General features: G+C 37.7%; 1 protein-coding gene across 1 annotated transcript in view; it reads left to right on the forward strand.

Annotated features, from left to right (window-relative positions):
- LOC135205552 (uncharacterized) overlaps nucleotides 1-24,161 on the forward strand; it is a 385,131-nt gene that overhangs the window by 33,109 nt on the left and 327,861 nt on the right. Inside the window, 1 exon segment of the mRNA XM_064236313.1 lies at nucleotides 21,245-23,421. The gene's annotated coding sequence lies outside the window, so the exon portion shown is untranslated.

The raw sequence follows: 24,161 nt of genomic DNA on the forward strand, positions 1-24,161 counted from the left end.
GTCATTGCAAAAAATCTCTAACCAGGCTGGGAGCAGACCACACACGAGGGATGGAAACCTAATTATCAAACACGTATTTGTATGTGCAGTATACAAGATCCTCTCTCTCTCTCTCTCTTCTCTCTCTCTCTCTCTCTCTCTCTCTCTCTCTCTCTCTCTCTCTCATATATATATAGTATATAGAATCTGTGTATCTATCTATCTACATATATAGAAATGTTTATAAAATATATATATATATATATAATATATATATATTCATACACAGTGTTTATGTATGCATGGGTGTCTATGAGGGCCTGAGTGTATATTTAGAATGCATTTAAATCACAGCCAGACCACTTAAGAGACTAGAGTTCCCTGTTACTAAACCGGTTTGGGAGTGGTTCTCTCTCTCTCTCTCTCTCTCTCTCTCTCTCTCTCTCTCTCTCTCAGACACACACGCACAGTTAATACGAAATGCTAACTAAGATGATGACGTCATTGTATTTTCTCTAAAAGGGGTCCATTTTCGACATTGGTTGACTTTTGGTTAAAAATATTGTTTTCGTAAACTATGGAATCAACGTATTCATACACACACACCACACACATATATATATATATATATATATATATATATATATATATATATATATATATATATAATATGTGTGTGTGTTGTGTGTGGAATACACTTGTCGCCTTTGCAAAGGATGCTGCAGCGCCTCTGTGGCGTGGTCGGTATGGTGTTGGCGTTCCACTTCGGTGGCCGCGAGTTCGATTCTCGGGCATTCCATTGAGGAGTGAGAGATGTGTATTTCTGGTGATGGAAGTTCACTGTCGACGTGGTTCGGAAGTCACGTAAAGCCGTTGGTCCCGTTGCTGAATAACCACTGGCTCCATGCAACGTTAAAACAACAAACAAACAAACAAAGGATGCTGCATTCAGCACTGACTCATTTTAAAAAGGTTTTAAGCTCGTCTGAGTTGCGAACTCAATTAGCTCACGTGTAACTTCAGTGCGCTGTCCTCATCAACGTTTGTGCAGCGTATGTATATGCATGTATTGTAAGTATGTCTGGACGTTTGTCTGGCGCTTGTGTTTCACATTTTTTTCTTCTTTCACCGAACTACTGTACCGTGTTTAAACAAACTTAACTCAGAACACCGTTGTATAAAGGAGATTATTCCCTAGGGCAGAGGTGGCCTAACAGTCAATCGCGGCTACTTGTTTGCTCGATCGCCGTTCCCCCTTCAATCCTAGATAACAAAAAAAAAACATATAAAACATATGTATGTATATATATATATATATATATATATATATATATATATATATATAATTAAGTGAGGCAATTGAACTAATATTTTATCGTACTAGGGCACTATTTGAAATTTTTTCTCACGTAATAATATATGACTATGTAGTGTGGTAGATCTTAAAAGAATTTCAGTCTCTAGAGTAGATCTCGGAGTCCAAAAGTCTGGCCACCCCCTCCGTAGGGAATTAGTACCGTCAGTACACCTCGCGCGGTGCACTGTAGGCGTTACTGAAGGTTCTATGCAGCGTCCCTTCGGCCCCTAGCCACAAACCCTTTCAGCCTTTTTACTGTACCTCCATTCATATTCTCTTTCTTCCATCTTGCAGTCCACCATCGCTTAACAGTTGTTTCATAGTGCGACTGGGAGGATTTCTCCTTGTTACACCTGTCAAACCTCACTACTGTAAGCTTCCTTTTCAGCGCTGAATGACCTCATAGGTCCCAGCGCCTGGCCCAGTTCCTATAAAGGAGAATGGAGGTTGTTCAAAAGGGGGCCCTCGCTCCCCATCCAAGGGGTGGTGATACACAAATAGAGAAGATACGCTGGTGTCATTTACTATCTGTAGATCTACGGTAACAAACGCTTTCATATGTAAGAATGATTTATTTTGATCCCAACCTTGATGCCTGGCTGCCCAGGAGGGAACAGCAATAGAATACGAGGGTGACAAGTTGTCAAAATAATATGCAATCATCCTCATGAGGTGAAGATTCAAGATTGTCTGTATATTGTAGGAATGAAGAGGTAATAATCCTAATTATAAAGGCCTCTTGCACGTGCACCAAGGTTGTTCGGGCGAGCACTTTGGCCCATAAGCCTGTTTTTATTGACATTTCGTCAAAAATTCTAATGTGAGTTGAATTGGAAAGCACCCCAACATTTCTTGCTTTTTCATGATGGCGCTGAATAGGGGCCTTGGCGATGTGCCCGGGATTTGGCCCTTCATGCCATGCTGCCCATCCATCTTATTCCCCTAGATTACGAAACTTCATTTTTTCCTTTTATATTACATACTATACTTTTAACTTGGTATTTTTTCTCATGGTGCCTTTTCGCTACTTGAGCAATAGATGGTGCAGACTTTTATCAACTCTTATAACATTTTGTTTTGTACTCCTTCCAGTAGAAACTTTGTTCATTTATATTCATTACAGTTTCTTTTTAGCATATCTTTCATGTAAATGTTATTTCCGCAGTTTGGGTCCAGGAGAAAAACATAGGTTCAACTCATTACATGTAACTGATTTGTGTTCGATATACATACACATACATACTATATATATATATATTATATATATATATATATATATATATATATATATATATATATATATATCACTACATGTTATCTCCTGGACCCATACTGTGGAAGTGACATTCACGTGAAAGAGATGGTAATAATGAACTGTGGTGAATATATGAATAAAGTTTCTACTGTATTTGTCCAATTATATATATATATATATATATATATATATATATATATATATCTATGTATATATATATAATATGACAAATACTCCTGACTTCGTTGAACCTACCGAATAGCCCTCAAAAAGTTCAGATCTCAATAGAACGGATTTTACCACGTGGGGTTTACTGTTACATCAACTTTAATCACAGAGGAAAGAGTTCACAGACACCCAGTTCTTAAAAACTCTGTTAATGGAAGTTTGGAACAATATCCCGCTTGAAGTCATCCATAGTGCGACTGGAAGTTGGCTGGACAGTCTGCGTCGTTGTGTATTTTGAACAAGACATGGAACATTCGTGTTTTTGTTCAGTTTTAACAATGTTTTTCTTAACAACAACTGTTTTCTGTGGGGCTCCCTGTATTAAGCTTTGTAAATCTTGCGGTGCTTTGCTGATTAAAAGAGCATCATATGATTATTCTGAGTCTGTTAAGTCTCTTTGGTTACTCCAATTTCAAAATTTTCTTCCATTTCCGACCACTTTTTAGTCTTGTGTAAAATAAAACTATTGAGATGGCCATCTGGCACTTTATCCATTCTTGTTCATCATTTTAAATTCTCTAAAATTTCTTCATAATATAAATCGGGAATGCTTGAGGCTGCCACCATCTTCTGAAATGCTAGCTTTCACTTTTAGTTCTGTTTAAAAGAAAACTATTGAGATGGCTACTTGTCTGTCCGTCTGCACTTTTTCTCTCCACCCTCAGATCTTAAAAACTACTGAGGCTAGAGGGTTGCAAATTGGTATGTTGATCATCCACCCTCTAATCATGAAACATACCAACTGCAGCCCTCTATTCTGAGAAGTGTTTTCATTTTATTTAAGGTTGAAGTGAGCCATAATCGTGCTTGTGGCAGCGATAAAGGAAGGTGGCCTTGATTCTATGCTGTACAGAAAACTCGATTTCTTTGGCGCATTTTTTACTTGTTGCATTATGAAATCCAAACGAAGGTGAAATGATATTCACTTGTAGCGGCCCACTAATTACTACAGATTGACTAGAGACGCACGCTATATATTTTATTTGGTCTGATTCTTATGAGAGGTTGTTAATCAAATCCCTCTAAACGACGGCAAACTGCAGGTCTACAGTATTTAGTTTTCCAGGTTTCTAATAGTTTCAGTTGTGTGCTGTAATATCCCAGTGATTAATTATATATATATATATATATATATATATATATATACTATAAACGCATAAATGTGTATAATAACACACATTTACAGCTGGCCTACCTCTTCGTCATTTCATCGGATACTTCATAATGATGACTGGTTGCCCTTGAACGCTTGTAACTATTTTGAATAAATAACTCCGCTAGATACCATCCAGTTTTAATGAGGTCCTTGCAGTAATATATATGTGTATATATATATATATATATAATATATATATATATATATATATATATATAATATATATTATACATATACATTTATTTATATATATAATTACCATGGACTTCATTTAGGCATTCCCAATCGCGATGCATTAATAAAACTATTCATAAACTTTTCGTCCAGGAGTTTTATGATTAAACATTTTCCAGTGTTGATGATGAAATGATTTGTGTTTGTCTCGTACACTCGCACTCTGTCTAGTGTGTTTGTGTGCTGGCAATCGTTTGCGCGCCGTGTGTGTGTGTGTGTGTGTGTGTAAAGTTGAGAGATGGTTAGGGGGGTGGAAGGAATTGTATATAACTTTTATGCAAGAACATTCTTGTAAACATGCAGTGTTCGCACGCGTCTGCTTGTTCATTCTTCGGTGTGTATGTGAATGTGGGCATGCGGATATACATGTTTGTGGACTTAAACCATAGAATGAGTTGACTCGACTCTAGAATTTAGGACAAAGGCCATGCACTGAGACCTGTGAGGTCATTCAGCGCTGAAATGGAAATTGACGATAAAAGGTCTGGAAGGCGTAGCAGAAGGAAAACCTCGCAGTTGCACTATGAAACAATTGTTAGGAGAGGGTGGAACGTAAGATGAATAAGGAGAATGTGAAAGGAGGTACAGGAAAAGAAACTAAAGGGGTTGCTAAAGGGGGCTTAAGTAAGGCCTACAGTGCACCGCACGAGGTCCACTGACGGCACTGCCTCCCTACGGGGTTTAATAATCGAATAGTCATCTGAAGCGGAATATATTTTGGTAATAGTTTCTTTTGTATTTATTGTGAGGTTAAATCCCCTCTAGTTCTAGAGGTTGTTCCGCACAGTGACGCGACACTTTTGTATGGGTTGTTTGCCGTTGCTGTGCCTTCGCCAGGAGGAGAGGCTGCGACAGCCAGTTCTCTCACGACGCCAAATTCGATTTCACATTCCTAGGCCGAGGGGCTGCCTGGCATCCCTGCGTGTGCCTCGTGATGGCCCTGAGTCTCCTAATGAGAAAGGCAAGAATTATTGATTGGGAAGCAGCCGCTTCATAGAGGCCGCCATGGGAATGGACAAAACCTCATTGCTTTCGTGTCTGACAAAGTGGTGACGGAAGGAATTGCTCTTGAGGTATGCGGGCGGCCTTTCCCCTTTGTTTTGGGCTGAGGTTCACCTCTCGCCGGAGCTGCTGAGCTCGGTGACTGAGAGAGAGAGAGAGAGCGAGTTCTTCCTCGCGTCTCGCACACCGGCTCATGTGGAAGGAAGGAAGGAAGGAACTGCTCCGTCGGTGGTAGGCTCTGGCTCTTGGTTACGTGCAGCGTTTGTATGTCTCGTTCTTTGCCATTGATGAATAAGTGATCATGTATTAGATTGGGGAAAGGTCACACGGCGAGGGAGCCTCATTCTCATTGGGGTGAATTAGACTTGTATTCGCAAGGCAAATTTTATCGTTGACTTGTAGCCGTTTACTTCTGGATTATCATGGAAATTTTTCCCATCAAGACAATTCGAAATTTTCGTCAAAAATTCGTCGTTGACAGATGCACAATTCTTCTTATTTGCTTCACTAGCACAACAGTTTTTTTTTTTTTTTTTCATTGCAGAAGTAAACTATTTTCTCAACAGTATGATAGTCACAGGTAATGAAAGAATGCCTTCAGTAAAATACAGTTAGTAAAATGGTGTAGATTCATACATATATTTTTTTCTTAGCAACCAATTTGTGGAATGATATGAAATCTGACGTACTCATCAGATATTTGTCTGGCAACATTTCACTGTTTATGGTGTTCGAACATCGGAAATTGCAAGAATAGCCGCTCTATTTCATTTTGTTAATCTCACTCTGTTGCCTTCTGGCAATTGTTCATCCTCAGATTGCTATGTCTGTGGTCATACATCGTTGCATCGTGTCATGCTTTGGCATTCTTTTTCTGCTTCCGTGTTCAACCACTTAAAACCTTTCTTAAACTTCAAGCTTGGGCTATGTAAGAGTATGGAGTGTTCGTCCCTTCGGCATTGGCATTAAAAAAAAAATCAAATCCTCATTAAGTATATTTCAGAGTGCTAGGCGCGGTTTTTGTTCGTTTATGGCCTTGTATGTTACCTATCCAGCAATTTGTTTTTTTATTAAGAGTATTGTAAACTAATAATAGCCATTTACCACCTGTTGGTGTTTGTCCGATGTGGGACATAAGCTTTAGTCTGCTGGTGGTGATGCTTTTGCACAATAGCAACGCATTGTTGTCTTGTTGCCCGGGGATTCAGCTACACTTTTGACCTTTTGAGAGTAGTTCTTCCTCTGGGAATCCCTGAATGGTTTGAGGAAACATTTGGCGACCATGGAACTATTGCAAAGTCTCTTGGAGGATGTTTGAGGGGGCTTGGTAGGTAGGTCGTGTGTGTGCCTCAAGTATTTAGTGTGAAACATCTCATGGTTTCGAGCAAAGTCTAGTTCTCATATTTACTAGACACCACCAAAGACTATGGGTGACATCTAGATATGGGAACCAGACTTTGCTGTGCCGTCAGTTGACCTCATGCGGTGCATTGTAGGCATTAATTCATGATCTTTGTGGCACCCCTTCGGCCCCTAACTGCAACCCCTTTGATTGCTTTTACTGTACCTCCGTTCGTATTCTCTTTCTTCCGTATCACATTCCGTCCTCTCCTAACAGTTATTTCACAGGGCAACTGCGAGGTTTTCCTTCTGTTACACCTTTCAAACCTTTCTACTCTCAATTTTTCTTTCAGCGCTGAATGACCTCATAGGTCCCGGCGCTTGGCCTTTGTCCAAAATTCTATGTTCCTTCTATCCAAAGACTCCATCCAAAGACCATGTTAATTGTTTTAGTCACGTTTAGGTTAGAGAACTGATCTAATTTTGGTTTGAGTTCTTGTTTTGAGTGAGATGCTGTGGTTCTGATTGCGGTCTTGATGTTTTAATTCGGAAGGTTTTTCCTGGAAACTTCGAGGTTCTGCTTAGCTTCTGAATCTTGAAATTGATGGAAGCGTTATATTTATATAAGGTCTCATGACGTAGTTGGTAGTGTTAGTTCAGCTTGCATTTTGATTTCTTAGTCTTGTCAATTAATTTACAAAGATTGAAGCCTTTGTGTTACTGGCTACAAAAGCCCACTAACACAAAGACTTCAGTCTTTGTAAGTTAATTGACAAGACAAAGAATTCAAAATGCATGCTGAACTAACACTACCAACTACGTCATGAGACCTTATATAAATATAACGCTTCCATCAATTTTAAGGTTCAGAAGCTAAGCAGAACCTTGAAGTTTGCAGGAAAACCTTTCCGAGTTAAAACCAACCGGAGACATCAAGACTACATGCAGAATAAATAAGCCTTTTCTGGAAACAGGTAGCCTATGTCATGGCGGCCACGGAGTGTTGTGTTTAGTTAGTGGGCTTTATACATTAGTGTGTTTCTCTTTCATCATCGAAGCTCCCGATGATCTTAGGTTTTCAGCCTAGAGTGCTGCTGTAATGGGTTTAGGATGCTGATTCCTCAAGTTTGGTTTGCAAGTTAACGAATCCCTACTTGGAAGCTGCAAAACAAATCTGTATAGGCACTGACTTGCAGATCCTGCAGCTTTGCCGTTTATCTTCAGAGTGAGTAAGCTGCAAGTGTCAGGTTCTTGCGCTTAACTGTGGAGATCTTGAGTGATTCATCTGTCGTGTGTTCCAGCTACCGCGTTGTGTTGGCTCCAAGGAGCTGCCAGAGTGGCGGTTTTGATATTGTTCTCAATCATCAAGGTTATGGCTTTTAGGTAGATACGTCAACCCCCAAGTTTAGTAAAAGGTACCCTGACATGATACTTTTCTAGTCACTGTGCTCACTAAGACGCTATCACAGCTACCTCTTCGTTGAAGACGCTGACCTCCCATCCAGTGTGAGGCAGTTATTTAAGCATTTTTTTTCCATAGGCTATGGTTATTTTACTGTCGAAGTTGATTTTTTTCCAACCCATTGTTTCCATCTTAAGGTTTCACCTTGAGTTTTGAGAAGTCCTTTAATATAATGTTTTATTTTAGCCTTCTTGTTTCATCACTCGCTTGGTGTTTTCTACTCAGGATTATCCAGAAAAGAATTATGGAATCCTAGGTTGTGAGGCGTAAAAAATTTAGATAAGGGGGTCTCTCTCTCTCTCTCTCTCTCTCTCTCTCTCTCTCTCTCTCTCTCTCTCTCTCTCTCTCTCTCTCTCTGTATTTTTTTTGCAGGCCACGTGTGTCTTCATATTCTGAGATATCTCTTCCAATACCTTTTTATAAAGAAAATATGAAAAGATTAACCGAATGGTACAGTGATAAGCACAAGTAATAAGAAAATTTTACGGGATTTTTTAGGGTTGTATTTAGGTTTTGATTTTTGACGTTTATCATTTATGACACTGAAATATACTTTGCAAATATTCCAGGTTTTCCACTGCGAAATGCGAGCAGTAATAATATACTAATAAGGAAAAAATTTCAGTAATCCCCATTAGGCATAAAGCCTAATTACACAAAGGCATTAAATTGGAGGCCACAAGTTAATGAATAAAAGAATGTAAACTGTTTAAAGGATCAATGAGTAAAAGAATGTAAACAGTTTAAAGGGTTAAATGAGTAAAAGAATGTAAAAAACAGTTTAAAGGATAAATGAGTAAAAGAAGAATGTAAACAGTTTAAAGGATAAATGAGTAAAAGAATGTAAACAGTTTTAAATGATAAATGAGTAAAAGAATGCAAACAGTTTAAAGGATAAATGAGTAAAAGAATGTAAACAGTTTAAAGGATAAATGAGTAAAAGAATGCAAACAGTTTAAAGGATAAATGAGTAAAAGAATGTAAACTGTTTAAAGGATCAATGAGTAAAAGAATGTAAACAGTTTAAAGGATAAATGAGTAAAAGAATGCAAACAGTTTAAAGGATAAATGAGTAAAAGAATGTAAACAGTTTAAAGAATAAATGAGTAAAAGAATGTGAACAGTTTTAAAGGGTAAATGAGTAAAGGAATGTAAACAGTTTAAAGGGATAAATGAGTAAAAGAATGTGAACAGTTTAATGATAAATGAGTAAAAGAATGTAAACAGTTTAAAGGATAAATGAGTAAAAGAATGCAAACAGTTTAAAGGATAAATGAGTAAAAGAATATAAACAGTTTAAAGGATAAATGAGTAAAAGAATGCAAACAGTTTAAAGGATAAATGAGTAAAAGAATGCAAACAGTTTAAAGGATAAATGAGTAAAAGAATGCAAACAGTTTAAAGGATAAATGAGTAAAGGAATGTAAACAGTTTAAAGGATAAATTAGTAAAAGGATGTAAACAGTTTAAAGGATAAATTAGTAAAAGGATGTAAACAGAGTAAAGGATAAATGAGTAAAAGAATGTAAACAGGTTAAAGGATAAATGAGTAAAAAAAATTTAAACAGTTTAGAGGATAAATGAGTAAAAGAATGTAAACAGGTTAAAGGATAAATGATTATTTTTTTTTTCATCTTTGTTAGGGGCGAAGTTAACTAACAGTTATTGGGACGTCTCCTTACACTTGTTTACTCTCTGCCTTTGCAAGTTGTAATGAACTGGAATTTCTGTGGCGTTGTTGACTAAGTTTTTGTTGACTTTTGCTTTGTAAGACGAGATGAAATGAATTTGGTGTTTACTTACATGTGTTTTCTTTTGGCTTTGCGTTTTGCGATGGGCTTGCTTCTTATTGGCATTGGGTTCCTCCGGTCGTGAGCCGATCCCGTCAGGTCATCTATAAATAACGTGAGAGATCCTTCAGTCAATAAGCTCCTCCCTCCGTTTCCCGGGTGAAGCTTCTTGTGTCCGTGACCCTCCTTGAAAAGTGGACCAATATTCGTCGCCCTGTGGAGTTACAACGTTACATTGAGCCCCTGGAATTGCTTGGGCTGTTGAACGATCTTTATTTTTCGTGTATTGATCTTATGCAATGAATTTTATGATATTTTGCTAAATTTCCAGCGCTATCTCAGATAAGAAAATACGGTAGATAGACGTTCCGTTACTTGTTGGTTTTTATATTAATAATAATAATAATAATAATAATAATAATAATAATAATAATAATAATTGTACCCATAATCATAGGAGCAACTAGGCCGCGATCCCAAGATCCCTGAAAAGGAATCTAGAAAAACTAGAGGCTGAAGTAGCTCCAGGACTCATGCAGAAGAGTGTGATCCTAGAAACGGCACACATAGTAAGAAAAGTGATGGACTCCTAAGGAGGCAGGATGCAACCCGGAACCCCCCACACTATAAATACCACCCAGTCGAATTGGAGGACTGTGATAGAGCAAAAAAAAAAAAAAAAAAAAATAAATAAATAAAATAATAATAATAATAATAATAATAATAATAATAATATAGTAATGAAATAATAATGATCATTATTATACGGCAAACAGGTAAGCTGTATCTTAATCATCATCACCTCCATTATAGATTATTTTTATCATTATAATGGCGAAGAGGTAGAAAGATACAGATGGAAAGTGAAAGAAAGAAAGCAATGCAGATGGAGCCGAAGAAACGCTGGCAGGCTCTGGGTATTGCTTGCAGTGCGCCGCTCAAGACGCGGTACAAGTTGTAGTTACCTCCGTCGGTGGGGAGTTGTTGCGTGCGGCAAAGCTTCTTTATACCATTTCACAATTTTTGTAGTGAAACTGGATGTTAAAACATTTCTTTTTAAATTGAAATTTCTTTTTATATATTGAAATTTCAGTGTCATTTTACCAACTTTGATAACAGACAGAGTATAGGCTGTGGAACCCCTGTAGTGGGGCTAGTACTGTCAGTGCACCTGATTGGTTGCACTGTAGGCATTACTAGAGGTTCTTTGTAGCATCCCTTCGGCCCCTAGATGCAACCCCTTGCATTCCTTTTACTGTACCTCCATTCATATTATCTCTCTTCCATCTTGCTATCCATCCTCTCCTAACAATTATTGTTACAACTTTCAGACCTACCTACTTTCAATTTCTTTGCAGCACTGAATGACCTCAAAGGTCCCAGTGCTTGGCCTTTGGCCCAAACTCTGTATTCCATCCCATCCCATTCCATAAGCTGTGGAAGTCTCTGGTTTCCCTGGTATTCCCTGCATCACTTGAGAAGGAGGGAGGGTGAGAGAGGGAATCATTACTGTAACCTCCAGGAAACACGGTTCTGGGAATAGCTGGCGTGACTCACCTGGCCGGGTTGATTTTAGCTTTTTATTTGGTTTACTTAAGATTACCGACCTTGCTGGTAACCGGAGGTAATTAGCCTTTAATTTGTTTAACTTTAAACATTAATTTGGTCCTAACATTCTTTAACAAGCAACGGTTTCTTGGCAAGTTCATTAAAAGAATTGTTTGCACATTCTTATCCCGTTCTGACTAATGTTTCGAGGTTTGCTCTCTCTCTCTCTCTCTCTCTCTCTCTCTCTCTCTCTCTCTCTCTCTCTCTCTCTCTCTCTCTGTGTTCCTTATTCATCTTATTGTTGTTGATTAATTGCTAATATAGATGCCACACGTCAAAGGTATCTGGTCATTGTATATGCATGAGCTAAGTGGAATGAGCAACTTCTGAGAGAGAGAGAGAGAGATTCACTACTAGATCAAAAGATAATGTTTTTCAACTTTGTTCACTAATTGTGAGGCCCAGTGATCTCGTATTCTTTTGTTTTCGCATTACTGTGATTTATGTCTCCATATCTACAAAATATAAAACTTACTTCCCGGAAACTTCTCAGCAAAGTTCCATCGGTTATCATCTATGAGCGATTGTGTATGATTATGATGACTTGCCCGTCTAGGAGCATTATTTTCAAGTATGGTGTTTGCGTCCCACCTCGGTGGTCGCGGGTTCGATTCTCGGCCATTCCATTGAGGAGTGAAAGATGTGTATATTTCTGGTGATAGTTCACTTTCGACGTGGTTCGGAAGTCACGTAAAGCCGTTGGTCCCGTTGCTGAATAACCACTGGTTCCATGCAACGTAAAAACACCATACAAACAAACAAACAAACAACGAAGAGTGAACATCAGTGCCAAGTTTTGCAATTTTTCCATCGAATGAATGAACTCAGTGTCTTGATGGAAGTTCCTCGCTGGACGAGTGGTTTTCGCGCTCGGCTGCCAATCTGGTGGTCCGAAGTTTGATTCCCGGCTTTGCCAACGCGGAATCAGAGGAATTTATTTCTGGTGATAGAAATTCATTTCTCGATCTAATGTGGTTCGGATCCCACAATAAGCTGTAGGTCCCGTTGCTAGGTGACCAATTGGTTTCTAGCCACGTAAAAATATCTGATTCTTCGGGCCAGCCCTAGGAGAACTGTTAATCAGCTTAACTTTGCAGACGTAGGCTTCGCCCGTTGCTGAAACATTTGCTAGTTAGTGTGTTCCTCTACAATAAACAGGAACATAAACGGGCTCCTGTTGCTGTTAGAGACAGTTTGTACATTTCACAGAATTTCATAGTAAACCTGCTATGCAGATCAGATCAGCACCGCTTGAATCCTCTCGTCAGTGTACCTCACGGGGTGCACTGTAGGCATTACCAGTGATGCCACATGGTATCTGTTCACCCTCCAAACTGGTATAAGACTTACACAAAACCGTGGAAATAAGTGAAGTTAGCGTATGTATTTGTAGTATATATACATATTAGAGCAATTTTATCATTATTGCATTACTATGACAACTAGAATTCACGGAAACAGTTTGTAAATGCATCGGCGTATATGTGAAGCTCCACTAAATTGGCAACGATGGGCATTACTAAAGGTTCTTTGCAGCGTCCCTTCGGCCCCTAGCTGCAACCCCTTTCGTTCCTTTTACAGTACCTCCATTCATATTATCTGTCTTCCATCTGGCTTTCCGCCTCTTCAAAATTACTTCACAGTGCAACTGCGAGGTTTTCCTTCTGTTACACCTTTCAAACCTACCTACTCTCAATTTCCTTTCCAGCGCTGAATGACCCCTGGGTCCCAGTGCTTGGCCTTTGGCCTAAACTCGATATTCAGTTCGATTCACGTACCACTGAACGAAGTTCCTCGTTGGACGAGTCGGTTACACGCTCGACTACCGATCTCAGGGTCCAGGTTCGATTCCCTGCTCTGCCAACTAGGAATCAGAGGAATATATTTTTGGTGATAGAAATTCATTTCTCGGTGTGGCTCGGATCTCACTATAAGCTGTAGGTCCCGTTGCTTAGTAACCAATTGGTTCCTAGCCACTTAAAAATATCTAATCCTTCGGTTAAACTACTAAGATATACTTAACTTTTATAACCACTGAACCAAACCAGTCTCTGTGCTTACTGTTGAGGTCAGCAGAGGTAACAAAACCTGCGAGGATGTTGGTGATAAGAACACCGATGGTAATGACGCTCCCGTTATTATGTTCACATCCGCACAGCCACAGTAAACGGATAATCTGGAGAAAAAAAAAAAGTTGCTGAAAAGTGACTCGTTCGGAAATTGTTTTGTGCTCGATACTTGGAAATTATGAAAGTCAGTTATTATTATTATTATTATTATTATTATTATTATTATTATTATTATTATTAATAATAATAATAATAATAATAATAATAATAATAATAATAATAATAATAATAATAATAATAATAATAATAATAATAATAATGTTCTAAAGGGTCCACAATTGTTCAAAGTGTTAAAGAGTCCGTGTATAATTTTTAAGACTACAAAAAGCTTTCGAACCCTTCCCTGCTTTCGATACACGGACTCTTAACACTTTGTATTATTGTGGACCCTTTATATACTCTATCCCCTAATAATAATAATAATAATAATAATAATAATAATAATAATAATATTATATTATTATTATTATTATTATTATTTTTTTTATTTTTTTTTTTTTTTTTTTTTTTTTTTTTTTTTTTTTTTTTTTTTTGCTCTATCACAGTCCTCTAATTCGACTGGGTGGTATTTATAGTGTGGGGTTTCCGGGTTGCATCCTGCCTCCTTAGGAGTCCATCACTTTTTCTTACTATGGAGTTTTGGAATAGAAAAATGCGCTTAGTCAACATACAAAAAAGGCAAAGTAACGAGAACTGAAGGGATAAGCTACCAGATGGGAGCAACATCAAACACATAGATGAGACAGGATACAAATACCTGGGAATAATGGAAGGAGGAGATATAAAACACCAAGAGATGAAGACACGATCAGGAAAGAATATATGCAGAGACTCAAGGCGATACTCAAGTCAAACTCAATGGAGGAAATATGATAAAAGCCATAAACACATGGGCAGTGCCAGTAATCAGATACAGCGCAGGAATAGTGGAATGGACGAAGGCAGAACTCCGCAGCATAGATCAGAAACCAGGAAACAAATGACAATACACAAAGCACTACACCCAAGAGCAAATACGGACAGACTATACATAAACACGAAAGGAAGGAGGGAGAGGACTACTAAGTATAGAGGACTGCGTCAACATTGAAAACAGAGCACCTGGGGCAAATCAATATCTGAAAACCAGTGAAGACGAGTGGCTAAAGAGTGCCATGGGGAAGAAGGACTAATAAAAGTAGACGAAGACCCAGAAATATACAGAGACAGGAGAAAGACAGAGAAGAACAGAGGACTGGCACAACAAACCAATGCACGGACAATACATGAGACAGACTAAAGAACTAGCCAGCGATGACAATTGGCAATGGCTACAGAGGGGAGAGCTAAAGAAGGAAACTGAAGGAATGATAACAGCGGCACAAGATCAGGCCCTAAGAACCAGATATGTTCAAAGTACGATAGACGGAAATAACATCTCTCCCATATGTAGGAAGTGCAATACGAAAAATGAAACCATAAACCCACATAGCAAGTGAATGTCCCGGCACTTGCCACAGAACCAGTACAAAAAGAGGCATGATTCAGTGGCAAAAGCCCTCCACTGGAGCCTGTGCAAGAAACACAGCTACCTTGCAGTAATAAGTGGTACGAGCACCAACCTGAGGGAGTGATAGAAAACGATCAGGCAAAGATCCTCTGGACTATGGTATCAGAACGGATAGGGTGGGTGATACGTGCAAATAGACCAGACGTGACGTTGATTGACAAAATCAAGAAAGAAAGTATCACTCATTGATGTCGCAATACCATGGGACACCAGAGTTGAAGAGAAAGAGAGGGAAAAATGGATAAGTATCAAGATCTGAAAATAGAAATAAGAAAGGATGGGATATGCCAGTGGAAATCGTACCCATAATCATAGGAGCACTAGGCACGATCCCAAGATCCCTGAAAAGGAATCTAGAAAAACTAGAGGCTGAAGTAGCTCCAGGTCTCATGCAGAAGTGTGTGATCTAGAAACGGCACACATAGTAAGAAAAGTGATTATTATTATTATTATTATTATTATTATTATTATTATTATTATTATTATTATTATTATGGGGATTTTATCAATTTAATAATAATAATAATAATAATAATAATAATAATAATATTATTATTATTATTATTATTATTATTTTTTTTTTTTTTTTGCTCTATCACAGTCCTCCAATTCGACTGGGTGGTATTTATAGTGTGGGTTCCGGTTGCATCTTGCATCCTTAAGAGTCCATCACTTTTCTTACTATGTGCGCCGTTTCTAGGATCACACTCTTCTGCAATGAGTCCTGGAGCTACTTCAGCCTCTAGTTTTTCTAGATTCCTTTTCAGGGAATCTTGGGATCGTGCCTAGTGTTCCTATGATTATGGGTACAATTTCCACTGGCATATCCCATATCCTCCTTATTTCTATTTTCAGATCTTGAATCTTATCCATTTTTTCCTTCTCTTTCTCTTCAGCTCTGGTGTCCCATGGTATTGCGACGTCAATGAGTGATACTTTCTTCTTGACTTTGTCAATCAACGTCACATCTGATCTATTTGCACGTATCACCCATCTGTTCTGATACAATAGTCCCAGAGGATCTTTGCGTGATCGTTTTCTATCACTCCTTCAGGTTGGTTGCTCGTACCACTTATTACTGCAAGGTAGCTGATGTTTCTTGCACAGGCTCCAGTGGAGGGCTTTTGCCACTGAATCATGCCTCTTTTTTCGTATTGCACTTCCTATATGGGAGAGATGTTATTTCCGTCTATCGTTCTTTGAACAATATCTGGTTCTTAGGGCCTGATCTTGTGCCGCTGTTATCATTCCTTCAGTTTCCTTCTTTAGCTCTCTCTGTAGCCATTGCCATGTGTCATCGCTGGCTAGTTCTTTAGTCTGTCTCATGTATTGTCCGTACATTGGTTTGTTGTGCCAGTCCTCTGTTCTGTTTGTCATTCTCCTGTCTGTATATTTCTGGGTCTTCGTCTACTTTTATTATTATTATTATTATTATTATGCATGTCGCACGAAAGGGAGTTCAACAAGGATAATAAAACTGAAGCATGTAATCATTATTATTCTTTTTATGTGAATTTTTATGATTTTATGATTTTTTTTTAAATGGACCACACAGAAAAAGGTCGATGAATTTTATGAAGTGTATTCTTACATATGCTTAGTAAAGCAGGGGCGGGATGTGGTTGGAGGGGGTTTGGGGGGTTTGGTGGGGGGCTAGAAGTGGGAAGCTGCTGTTCAAATGATGACAAACTCTAGAGAGCAAGAAATAAAAATAGGATAGGGGTGAATTTATGTAATAACTGAATCGATAAAAATGTCTGGATTTGACTTCCTTGTTAAGAAAGAAAGAAAAAAAAAACGCTTTAATCATTTAATATTTCATGGTTGCTGCATTTTCAATTCTCCTGGGATAAAGTTGAAAGGAGTATTTTTATTTTTTTTTATGTTTTATACGTTTTATTAAGCATAAGCCTAATTCAATTCGTCAACCTTGTGAAACCTTAGAAGTTTATGCGATAATTCTAGTACTAAAGAATCCTTTGTTATTGTATTGGCAGTTTTATTGTTAGCAGTTCCAAGAACAGGTAGGACTATAAATACTTACTACAAACATTCATTGATGAACAGAGTGAGGCTCTTTCAAGGATAAAAAAAAACATTTTGCAGTTGTCACACTGGAGAGAGAATGATCAGTTTAGAAGTTAAGAAACATTTGCGGAGATGCATTCTCAATATAGACTTCGGGAAACATATTTGCTAAGTTTCATTCTTAATATAGACTTAGGAAACATATTTGCAGAGTTGCATTAGGAAACCTATTTGCAGAGTTGCATTCTCAATATAGAAGCCGTGAAACATATTTGCAGAGTTTCATTCCAAGTATAATAATGATAATAAATTTTATTTATGCTCAAGGCCATATACTCGTACATCGAGTATAGAAAGTAGAGACCATAGCATACACACAGTCTAGATACGTGAGATCGCATGAAAACAAAATGATACTCCACAATATCAACCCGGTTGCTGAAGAAGTAGAAAAAATAGTATTCATAGTAAAGGTAATAACAGTAGTAATATTGAGAATGTTAGCACAGAAAATATTAAAACGATAACTAATAGAAAACAGATTGCATAGAAGTAATTTCCAGCTAGGGACCTTAGGTGGTTACATACGTGCAGAGCTTCAGTCTTAGTATAGAAGCCAGGGAACATATCTTCAGGATGTGGAGTTGGACTGGGCAAGCTATGCAAAAGTGGAGACTTTTTAGGAAAAGTTCTCCAACATTGCACTGAGGTGACATCCACGTCCTGAGTTACAAAGGGGTCTCGTTGGTGTACCACCATTCTCTTGAGGGTTGGTATCCAAGAAGGACGATCGAGTTAGAAGAGAAGTGCCAAAGGTGCAATACTCTTTAAAGGAGGTTGTTGACATGATGTTGACGGCTTCGTGTGGATGTATGAAGCATCCGTGTGGCTGCAGAAGTATTTTCAATTGACACAGCAGAGTTTCAGTTGTCGAGGGAATGAATGTATCATTGATTGCTTTAGATTTTATGGAATCCACCTTTTCTAAGGGAATGTAGCATATTGTTGAAAGTCGTGGGCAAGTTTGACGTCACCGATGTGACAAACGATCAAATCTCTCCAGTTTCGTGCTTTTCTTCGCTACTGGTATCGATTTCATTTTTTCATTTGAGCGAAGTTTTGTCTATTGTTTCATTAACATTGTTAAATATAATTAATTTCTATCATAGTTCACACCGCCCATCTTCTCACCCAATTATGCCTTCTTGATTTTTCATTAATGCGCTGGACGGTCCCATTACGTAAGTGTTTGGACTTCGGCCCTAAACAACACCACAATAAACAGTCATCTCAGCGGTGGCCCTCACGTTTCATAGCGCTGAGTAGCGGACATTTTTTGATCAACTCTTAGGTTAATGTGTCAGTAATAAAAGAAAGAAAGAAAAAACATGGTAATAATGGAAAGCTTTTTCGGGTACACATTTTCTTCAGACAAAATTTGTCATAAAAAAAAAGTTCGAATTCATTATAACAGCGCGCGCGCGCACACACACACACACACACACACACACACACACACACACACACACACACACACAACTTGTACGTAAATGGAAATATAATGTTTTACTTCGCTGTAATGGAGGACTGCTCATGATTTAAATGTTAATCTACATATTACAATTCAGGCTCGATACCGTTAAGAATATGTTGAATACCATTGAGTCAATCGAGCAGTGCTATTATTTCTGCCATTGTTGACTTCACGTACCTTCTCTTAAAGGAATTTATCTGAATAGCGAAGTTCTTTGTGATGCCAAGTCACGTCGGTGTTACTGACCAGAAAATTTCTCTCTCTTCTTGTTTGATGGCGATGGGGACGTTCTGGTTTGGCCGTGAATATTTGACACTCTGAAAAGACGTTTGTGTCTTTGTAAAGCTTTTCTTTACCTACTGTTTTTTTTATATTTTTTATATAAGATTATTTTTCTCTGCTGTTTTTAAAAGAATTTTTTTTGTTCGCAAATTTATTTTTTATTTTTGAGATAATTTATATATATTATCAAATGGTTGCTTTCGTTGACATTTATCTTTGTAGCGCTTATCTATTTTTTTTAATCGTTCTTACTTGAATTTGTTATTTTTGGAGAGTAGTTTTTTTCTCTTTTAATGATGGTTGGTTGTTTAATTTTTTTAAAGGTTTCGTAATAATTTATTTTATGTATTTTTGAAATCCATTCTCCTTTACTGTAATTTTAAATCTCCTACAATCATTTGTATATAAATATTTTATACTCTAAATCTATTACATAACTCTTAGTTAAACGTGTATCGGTATTTTTAAATTCTTTGTCGATTTTATATTTGTTTTTTAAGTCCTTTCTCCCTTATTTTTATTTTTTATTCCTTGCCTATTCAGTATTTGTTCAGTTCGTAATTATCAGTTATTCTAAAATCTTCTCCTTTTACTTTTATTGGTTTCTTTTTAAAATCCAGACTTTTGTATGATGTGGCTTTTTATTTTGTTGAATGATTTATTTATTTTTATAGATACTTCCTTCAAATTCTTTACCCGGTATATCTGGATTTTTCTGCAGTTATCCAATACATTTTTTAACCTTTTATCATTGAGTTTTCTTCAAATTCCGTTTCCGTCTTTTATAAAAAAGATGAATAACGCAAGTATTTTTATCTATTTTTTAAAAAGTTTTTAATCCTTTATTTCTCGCGGGTATCAAAATACCCCTTGTCATCCATATTTTATGAAAATTATTTGTATTTTTGCGAACTCTTTACCCATTACGTGTCATTTCTTAAATCCCTTTATGACCATGTCTATATTTGTGTGAAATCCTGTATATATCCATTCTATGTTGCATTGCTTTTAACATCTCTTGTTAATCTCCCATTTTCTCCCGTTATGTCAGTTTCATATGTTTTATTACGTAATTATGTCTTCCAATTCCTTTAGTTGCTTTTAATTACGTCATTTTAAGTCTTTGTCCCATTTTGGTCAATCATTTAAATGATTCCAACAGGTACCTTATCATTATTTTACGTCCAATTTCCTGTAATTTCGTCTTTTGTGTCTGAGAGTCATTAAATTTTTTTATCAATATGTCTGAAATCCATTAAAATTAATTTATTAATATGTCTGAAATTCATTAAAATTAATCTTTTATCAATATATCTGAAATGCATTAGAATTCATCATTTATCAATATGTCTGAAAGCCATTAGAATTCATTTTTATCATTATGTCTGAAACCCATTAAAATGAATCTTTTATCAATATGCCTAAAATACATTGAAGTTCATCTTTTATCAGTATGTCTGAAATTCAATAGGATTAATTTTTTTATTATGTCTGAAATCCATTAGAATTAATCTTTTATCAGTATTCTGAAATCCATTAGAATTAATTTTTATCAGCATGTCTGAAATCTATCAGAATTCATTTTTCATCAACATGTCTGAAATCCTTTAGAATTAATTTTTTTAGTAATGTGAGAAATCCATTAGAATTCATCTTTTATCAACATGTCTGAAATCCATGAAAATTAATCTTGTATCAATATGTCTGCAATCCATTTATTTATTTTTTATGGGTATGTCTGAAATCCATTCGAATTCATTTTCTATCAATATGTATGAAATCAACTAGAATTAATTTTAAGCAGCGCCAGAAATCCATTAGAATGCATTTTTATCAATATGTGAACTCCACTAGAATTCATTTTTATCGATATTTCTGAAATCCATTAGAATTATTTTTTTTATCAACATTTTTGAAATCCATTAGCATTCATCTTTTATCAATGTGTCTGCAATCCATTAATTTATCTTTTTATCAGTATGTCTGAAATCTATTTAGAATTTATCTGTTTATCAGTATGTATGAAAACCATTAGAATTCATTTTCTATCAATATCTATGAAATCCACTAGAATTAATTTTTAGCAGTGTCAGAAATCAACTAGAATTCACTTTTATCAATATGTGAAATCCATTAGAATTAATTTTTGTCATTATGTGAACTCCATTAGAGTTCATTTTTATCAATATGTGAAATCCAATAAATTCATCTTTATCAATATGTCCGAAAGGTATTAGAATGATTAAGTCTTCCCAAGGGCCCGAAGACCCATGAATTGATGGCTGTTCTCTCCTCCTCTTCCTCCAGCAGGTGTAGGCGGAAAAGCGGATCAGGCAGAGACCTGAGGCCACCAAGGAGCGGCAGTCTCGCCTGCCCAGCATCGCCCAAACCCTCCTCCCCCTCTTCCTCCTCCTCCTCCTCCTCCTCCTCCTCATCCTCCTCATCCTCCTCCTCGTCCAGTTCGACCTGCCGCAGACGTCAAAGGCAGCAGCAGCCCTGTAGGCGACCCCGCCCCCTGACGGTGGCAGCAGGAGCAGACGCGGCGGCAGCAGCGGTGGAGTCCTGATGGTGGAGCTAGCTGCCCTATGTTGAGCCTTCGTCTCGTCTCGACCCGTTCACTGAAACAGCCGTAGACAGCGTGCACCATGTGTCGCGATAGAGATATGAACCCATAAACCAGCGAGAAAAAAAACATCATCCTATTTTCTTCGTTACCTGCCCGCAAGCACGTACCACAGATATATTCATATACAATCATTCAAGTATTTCTCTCTCTCCCAGTAAGTTAGGCTTGACTGTAAGACTCTTATCGTAACGTATATAAATATAAATAAATCAGTGTGTCTGTATCAAATATATATATATTATATCAATATTGCTTGTATCAGCCACTGAGCTGCTTCTCTCGTAACCGCTGAACAGAATCGACGGAAGGGTGATTTTCTTCTGTATTCTGCCGCCCTCTCTCTTGGCCGAGTTGGTCGCCTCCACCACACGCCTCGGAGGACCTTCCTTCCCAATCAATCGTTGTGTTTCGGCTCTGGAGTTCTTCTTCTTCTTCCTCCTCCTCCTCCACCTCTCCTTCTTCTTCTTCTTCTTCTTCTTCCCTTTCCTATCTGCACTCCCGCAGCGAGAGATTGGTTCTCCATTCAGGGCTTGATACCCTTACCCCGGAGTTATTTTTCGAGTGCGGCTACAACGCACACAACAAGGGCGCGCACAACGCCGTTTCGGCCTGACCAGAAAATACAAGAGTCAAGAGAAATAGAAGAAAAAAAAAGAATCTGTTGGACCCCCAAATTTTTTTGGAATTTTGACGAGTCGTTTGCTTGAGAAAGCTACGGAAGCCATTCTTTCATTTTCTTTCTCTCCCGTTGCTCTTCCCCTCTTCTGACACATTGTCTGTCCGTCTCTGTCTGTCTGTCTGTCACGCTACCCCCTAGAAAGAGAACTGTTAATTTTCCTACGGCGATTTCGAGAGACGACGATTATTGAATGGCAGGAACAGGTACTGGGCTTCAGCGTGAGAGGTAAAACCGAAGTATTAGCGTTGTGAAGCTTCTATCTGAGAAACACACGTTGTTTACACGAACTTTTTTCTTTCTCGGACATATTCGATGGTTTTGGGTGAATTCTCTTTATAAATATGTATATAACATAAAGTATAAGATAAAAGATATATGACGCCAGAGAAAATACGCTTTAAGAGAGTGTGATATTTACGCGAGAGGAAAGAGGCAGTTATATGTTACGTAAATAAATAAATATATATCTATATTAGTGGGTGTGTAGACCTAAGGAAAGTTTCGTTCGAAAGTACTGCAAGCATGACATGAGAAGAAGAAGAAGGAAGATCTGAGGCCTATTAATTCTTTGAACTTAGCATTGTAAGGAGAAAATCTCAGCTCTTCATTTCGCCCTAGATTTCGTGAGGCAAGAGAGAGAAAGAGGATTTCAAAGCCCAAGTATATCGTTGTTTTCACGCGAAATTGTTTGAAAGGAAGCCGGTGGAATTCGGCGGTTGGAGCGTTTATTTGCGCAGAAGTAGAGTAATGTTCTTTAAGAAGCAGACGGCTCCTCAAGCCAAGACTTTCGATCTGTCAAGTTACTGTTAAGAATCTTTAGTAAGCAGCCTTTTATATATTGCTCGGGTGATTTTCACCGGTATCAGACACCCAAGGGAATTGAAGTCGTAGTTTGGGAGGCGTCTGAAACAAGCTTTCCAAGTTGAGAACCCAGCAAGAAGCTTTGAAAGTCGATTTGCCCCGCAAGATAAGTCAAGTGACTGATCTCTAGAGAGTCCCAGAAAAGACACAAAGAAAGAAGATAACAGGTGACACTTCATCTCGACCCAGAACAATTAACAAAACACATGTGACTTTTAAGCAGTGAATTACAGTGCCAATTAGAATTTTCTTCCCGTTTTCTACCACCACTCCGTAGACCTCCAAGATTCCAATTGACTCCACCTCCAGCCTTTATAAAGAGTGAGTACACGAGTCCCGAGGCAGCTCTCAAATGCCCTCATGTCTTTAGCTTTAGGTGCGGCAGGTTGAGCTTCTGTAGATTGTAGTGGGCTGCATGAATTTGCCTTCGTTCAGAAAGGATTGTAGAACCTTTGCCATTCCTTAATGCATGTTGTATAGAATGATTTTTCTAAGTCTCTCTCTCTCTCTCTCTCTCTCTCTCTCTCTCTCTCTCTCTCTCTCTCTCTCTCTCTCTGTAGTATGCAAGCTGAAAATGCAGCTAGTACATTACTGTCCATTAATTATTTATTTAAAGGAATGGTCTGAGTAATGCATACTTCACTAAAATTATTTTTAAAATAAATGGTGGTTTATGATCTCTTGAGAATATGTGTGTATTATTTTGTACATCATAATATATATTTAGTAGGAGTATGTTTTATATATTGTGATAGTAGTACTTGCAAAACTCGTTTGGAACAACCAGTATATTGGAACTATGGCTTCAAGCTCTTGTGTAACCCATAGGGTAGTAACTGATCTTACATACAGCAGAGAACTTATTTGTCATTGTGGAACCAGAGGAGACAGAAGGTTGACATTCATGAATATTGCCTCTTTACCTCTAGTAATAAGACCAATTTGCTTTGAAATCATGTCGGTCTCTCATTTCGTCTAACTATACTCGGTTTTTTCCATCTGTCCATCCGCCTGTGGTGTTTGCGCATGGTAACGCTGCGTCCCGGGCTTTAAATGAACAT

Source organism: Macrobrachium nipponense, chromosome 24 (genome assembly GCF_015104395.2).
Source record: "Macrobrachium nipponense isolate FS-2020 chromosome 24, ASM1510439v2, whole genome shotgun sequence".
Taxonomy (NCBI): Eukaryota; Metazoa; Arthropoda; class Malacostraca; order Decapoda; family Palaemonidae; genus Macrobrachium; species Macrobrachium nipponense.